Source organism: Anabrus simplex, chromosome X, assembly GCF_040414725.1.
Source record: "Anabrus simplex isolate iqAnaSimp1 chromosome X, ASM4041472v1, whole genome shotgun sequence".
NCBI lineage: Eukaryota > Metazoa > Arthropoda > Insecta > Orthoptera > Tettigoniidae > Anabrus > Anabrus simplex.
Genome location: NC_090279.1, coordinates 144,493,971 through 144,500,220, shown reverse-complemented (window position 1 = coordinate 144,500,220; position 6,250 = coordinate 144,493,971). Strand labels below are relative to the sequence as shown.

The following is a 6,250-nucleotide window of genomic DNA, read 5'->3' as shown; positions in this document are numbered from 1 at the left end:
ATAGCTAGAGTTTTGACTGTTCACACGACCATTCAGATGAAACCAGAACTTTTACATACGAAAATACGGTATTGCAATGATAACTGTCTCACCATATTAACAGCTGAGATTCAGACTGGCGACTCATGCTTGCCAGGTCGAACACGTGCAGGCTGCTTGCAAGGTCAAGAACTATGCGCGAGCCGCCCATACTGCAGCTGTCGTAGCGCAGATTACAAGCACCGTGCGTTCGGTCTGGGTTTATAAGAGAGACTCTCGCGAGCGCCGTACTTTCTACTTATAAAGGTCCTGCATGCACTAATGATGAATGGATGTCTACCAACTTATTTTCGTAGGGGCACTACTGCCAGCGGATTACTTCAGAATATGAAGAGATAACCGGACGATCGCTCACAGCATGTTACTCAGCGCTACCCGTCTAATGCAACCTCTTGTATTAGTAAACCTCATTTTCGACCGCATAATATTAGGCTGGTGTATGGTAAAGCAACACGACATTTGTTGTCTGCATATCGACAACATCACAGACATCATTTTAATCTGGAGAACCTGGTCGGAATGCAGCCGAAGTTCCAAACAGACGTCTCCCTTCTGCACACGTATTTCGCCGAACATAATTAGTTTTTGTTTCATACAAATAACTCTCTTATAGAGTGGAATGTCTACACATGTATAAGTTATTAAATTTTCTTTTCTGCATCTTTGGTGTATTTACAAATGCACCCTGTTTGGGAAGGTGTGCAGTAAAATGACTGCTATTTGTTTCACAACATCCAAAATGCAGCACGTTGTAGTGCTCCTTTGAAAACAAATGATTAGGCATCCCATGCATCATTAGTGCATGCAGGACAATTGTAAGTTGAAATTACGGCGCTCGCGAGCCGCCTGATGTAATGTGTGTGTGTGTGTGTAAATTTCTTCGCTACAAAAGTATGGGATCATGAATATGATACTGGGCTTAAAAGAAGAGAAAGCGAGTAAGGATTCTCTGCTTGTTCACCTCTTAGTAGCCCCTTACGGGGACTCCACCCACAGGGTGGATACAGAGTCCCGGTCAGTCGAAAGAAATATGTAACATCATGATCCAGCACACAATTTTATGGCCTTAAATATCCGCAAGATACGTAATATTCTGCTTCCTTCCTGCAAGGGGCTTTGGTGTGACCTACACAAATGCCAGTCATACACAGTGGAAACTCGTTTCAAACACGGACCATTTGTACCTACTATATAGAGAGTGTGCCATAATTATACCGACAAAAAGTCAGGAATACTCTTCGTGTTAAGTTAAGAATGATGGTGCAATCGGATTGGTTTAGAAAATTTTCCTTTTCTAGAAAATGAGATTAATTTTTTACTTCCGGACGCTCGATTCCAATTGACGATCTTGCTGTATTTGATATGCCAGAGAACCAGCCACTGCCTCTTGGTGTTGCTTCAGACCAGAGAAGGGAAGGGAGGGGAAGTGGGAAGTGGGAGAGAGAAGTATTTTTTGTTTTATTTATTTAAGTTACCTTTCTTGTAACAACATTTGGACATCCTCCATGTACAATGAACACTCACGGCACACATACAAAAATATGAATTGCCCGTGCAAAGTACTATAAGGAAAAAACTAAATCATCTACATTCATCAAGTTCATAAAACCAGACTAAATCTCTCTTCCGGGAGAAGAGAGGGAGAACGAGCAAAACACTGGCAACAATGCGATGAACATAAAGTCAAATTCTTATGTCCGGGGCTCTCAAAATGTCCATCACAGCGTTGAGAACTGAGTCGTTTTCTCCTTGCAACACCAATGCAGCGCTGGTCGGCAACGGCTCTTGATGGAGACAGAAGTAAATTGCAACACACCATACATTCTGAACAGAGTCTGAAGGTCAATACTACACTGTTGTGGACTGTGGATCGAAGTAAGAGGGGTGCATACGAACATCCGCTGTAATCAAACAATTGGGCATGTTTTTCCTTCGTTCAGTATTTCATTCCGTTTACAATGTTGTGAGTGAAGGAATACACAATCGTGGGGCGGCAGTGTTGCATCTTGTAATAAAATAAAGAACATTACTGCGTCCAACAGAGGAGAGAAGTAACGATCTGGTGCATTCCTTGACTGACAAGTGTCTCTTAATTACAGTGTCTTCCTGTACTGTGTGTGTGCATTTATGGTTGTTTTATATAAAATGATATTTGTTCGTGGCGTCAATCTCTGTAGATCTTTTGCCACTACTTTCACCATATGATAGGAACCTAAGTGTAAGTGTAATTATGGTAGTGTAGAAGCCAGGGATATTAATCATTTACAATTAAAAACCCCTGACCCAGCCGGGAATAGAATCCGGGGCTGCTGGGTGACAGGCGTACGCGTTGCCTCCTACACCGCGTGGCCGGACAAAAGGGAATTGAGTCAACGGCAGGTGGTGTTCCCAAGCGGTCACCCATCTAAGTACTGGCCACGCCCAATGTTGCTTAACTGCGGTGATCGGACGAGAACCGGTGTATTCAACATGGTATGGCCGTTGGCTATGGTCGTTTAATAAACGAACTGTGGATATTGGATATAAGGAACAAGGACAATCCTTTGCGAGTAGAACGAGCATTATCTCTGTCTCCACCATACAACACAATTCCGGTCCCTCCCCTTCTCTTACCGGAAGCACAGCAGCAGTTCTTGCTCTGGCGAGTTCTTCAATTTGAATCGCGCGCCCGGAAGCAACAAACTAAGTTTATTTTCTAGAAAATAAAAATTGTCTCCGCCAATCCGATTGCATCATCGTTCTAAAAATTACACTAAGGTCCTCCCTGACTATTTGGTCGGGATAGTTCTGATATACCCGGTATAGAAGTCAGTGTTCTCGTAATAACGTGAGGAAGAAAATGACGAACACCAGTTGCCTCTTTACCACATGTCGGTTTTCTTTCCACACTAAATTGGTGACTCCGATTCCAGCCCAAAGACGTATCCATATAAAAAAATCAGTTTAATTACATTATTCGAGTCCATGGGTATCACACTGAAACTGCTGTGTGGGCCACAAAACCTAAGTAAGGGAGCACAGCTGAGCGCAGCTCGAGACAAGAATATTTCAGTGTGTTATTATAGGCCTGTATATTTCATTGCTTTCATCAGAGGTGTTTTACGAGCCGAATAAAATAGAATCTGTTCTGAAATACTGAGAACAGTACCTGGTGAGCAAGTTGGATTTCATCCAGATCAGGTTCACTCATTCTCAACCTACGTACAAGTTGGTTTCCAGAAGCTTCTTATTTATTGATATAACTGCAGAATATGACAATGTCTGATGCTGGGTGTAATTTATAGAGTACTTCTCATACTACCTCGTAAGAAAATCACATATCTACTTACCCACATGCTAACTGACAGATCGTATCAAGTGAAATGCCAGAATGGTCTTCTTCTCCAAGGAAGATAATGTTACGTCTGATGTAGAGCGTCGTCCAGATTAAGAGGATCTGTGACGAGAAGCTGAAAACAAAGAATACCGCAATTTAAGTGATCACTGGGGAAGCTGTGATTCTGATCACGTTGAAAATCAGTTTGTTCAGGCTGAAGGTACGTTTTTAAATTATTGCTGCTCTTCTTCTTCTTCATATTATTATTGTTATTATTACAATAGGCATAACAACTTTGTGAAGTTCCTTGCTTTGTAACATATTCAAATTACATTTAGTGGGCAAAACTCATGGGAAGCGTGAATGTGATATTAATAACGAGTTGCTCCTCCGCGAGACCTCCAAACGGCAGCCATACGGTGAGGCATCGAATCAACAAGGTATTGAATCGTTCTGGAAGGATCTGGACCCACGCGTCTCTGCTGCTCATAATTGGTCTTGTGTAGTTGGTGCAACTTTTATGGACACCAGCATCCACAGAATCCTATAAATGCTTGACTGGATTAAGATCGGAGGACCTGGAGGGTCAATCCATGGTCATAATTTCACTGGAGTGCTCCTCCAACCACCTGCGTGCCACCATAGAGCGGTGACATGGAGCATCGTCCTGTTGAAACACGGCATCTTCATCAGTGAACTCTAGGGCCAGAAAGGGATGCAGATTGTCTGAAAGAATGTCCACCTAACGTGCACCTGTCAGCGCTCCCTTGCAGCCGGACAATGGGGCCTAATTGCGACCATGAGAACGCCGCCCAGACCAGAATTGAGCCACCTCCTGCCTGGACACAACCTTGTTGCCGCGCAAGACCCATAGCTTCATGGGGCATACGCCACACTCTCACGCGCCCATCAGCTCGATACAACTGGAACCGGGATTTATCGGACCATACCACTGTTCCATGGTCCATTGCCGATATTCGCGGTCCCATGCACGTCGCTGAGCTCTATAAAGTGGTGTCAGCAAAAGAACACGTGTTGGTCGTCGGCTGGTGAAGCCTATGCGGTGCAGTTGCCTACTTACAGTCCTGGTAGAAATGGGTTTCTGACTCCCAACCTTTAACTGGGCGTTGATATGGCTCACAGTAGCTCGTCGAACGCCCAGTAAGGTTCTGCGGAGGCGACGTGATGTCCGTTTGTTGAACACCTGTGGTCTTCCGTGCGGCGGTATACGTGGGTGGTAACATTCTCTCCGCGATATTGAAGATCCACCCTCGACACTCTTGACCTCGGAAACCCTAATTCGTGTGTAATCTGCGCAATGCTATGACCCATGCGCCGTGGGCCGATGATTATCCCACCTTCAAAGTCGGTTAACCCGCGACGTGTTGCCATCTTCACGACACTGGTGTCTGTAACAGATTGCTCAGCTATGCCTGAGTTAGCCGCAACGCTCAGGGGTCATACACAGCACATTTTATAATGGAACACCCCTTTCCGTGAGTGCATGCAACATAAATTGTGGAAAGTCTGAATTACAGCACCAATACCTCTCACCAACATATAATACAAAGCTGCATTAAGTGGTACAGTAAAAAGTGCCTAAGCACTCCACAGTTATATGTTATTACCACACTTCACAAAGACAATAAAGCCGGGTTCCTACGAGTTTCATCTCCTCTCCTCCGCTGTTTGAAGTCAAATGATGAACCAATATTGAAACACATAAAGCAATGAACAGAAACAGAGTTAAAAGGGTAATGATAAACAACTATACCTATCGAAAATGAAAATATATTAACTTAATTTCAATAGCAGTCAAAATTATTCCATCCCCGGTTCTAGGTTTAAAACCAATCACAGCTTCAACAGGTGATTTTATGTACACCAGTATGTTTGAATTGATGAACTAGCATATGTACCCGTTCTTCTCACGGTGGTTTAAAATGGATTACATGATTCCTTTATGAATTTATGCGAATTTACATTCCTGTATGCAAACGTTTAATACTGAATGTTAAATTGATATTTTTGTACGAAAGCACTTGGCAGTCATGTGAAGTACGATAAAGCTGAAGGGACAGAATGAGGACGATCAAAGAGTTTATTGAAAGATACGCTCCCTGGTCAGGAATTCTCCCTACTTCTCGGGTGCACATTGTTGTTTATCTGAAACCTGCCGTAGCGCTGTGACTGAAAACTCACGAAACCAATAGTTGACGATAACCTCTCTTATTATCTCTTCTATCGAAAAGAGTAGAAGGACTCTTTAGTTATTCCCGTTAACCCACCTGCTAAACTTTCCGTTAATGATATTTCCCTTATTAATCTTCCAATCGAAAAGTTTCACATGAGAAAAAAACTTTTAGAATTTCATTTCCATTAAGGATCGATAAAATTACTGTTTCGAGCTTCCTATAAATCCCTAGTGCAATCAGGTACTTAGAAATAATATTGGCCCTAAATCCTACCCAGGGTAGGTGGATTCTATAAATGAAGTTTTAAAGAAATATGCCCAGTAGTTTTCCAGTTACAAGAACTCAGACAAACGAACAAACCGGCAAACAAACAAACAAACAGGCACGACAGCTAACAAATATGTAGATGGTCAATATTTCACCTGAAACGGATAACTGTACGAAAAGCGGAGTGAATTGGCGAGTACACTTATGTGGTGGAAAGTGCCGCAGCCTTGGTTTTTTAAGAATTTTATCTTGGAAATCTTGAAAGTAAAATATTTCCGTTGACTTTCAAGAAATGCAAGATTTTTGTTGTACTATTGAGACGATTTGGAAGATTGAATGAATATATTTGTACAATATTTTACACAAAAACGGAGATATTGAACAAAAATATAAAACCACATTTCACCCCGTTTCACCCCTTTAAAATCGGAAT

At 42.5% G+C, this 6,250-nt stretch overlaps 1 non-coding gene across 1 annotated transcript; it reads right to left on the bottom strand.

The window, feature by feature from the left end:
- Positions 1-2,406: 2,406 nt before the first annotated feature.
- LOC136886919 (5S ribosomal RNA) lies at positions 2,407-2,525 on the bottom strand. Its single transcript, XR_010861882.2, has one exon. It is a non-coding gene; the product is annotated as a 5S ribosomal RNA (ribosomal RNA).
- Between the last annotated feature and the right edge of the window lie 3,725 nt (positions 2,526-6,250).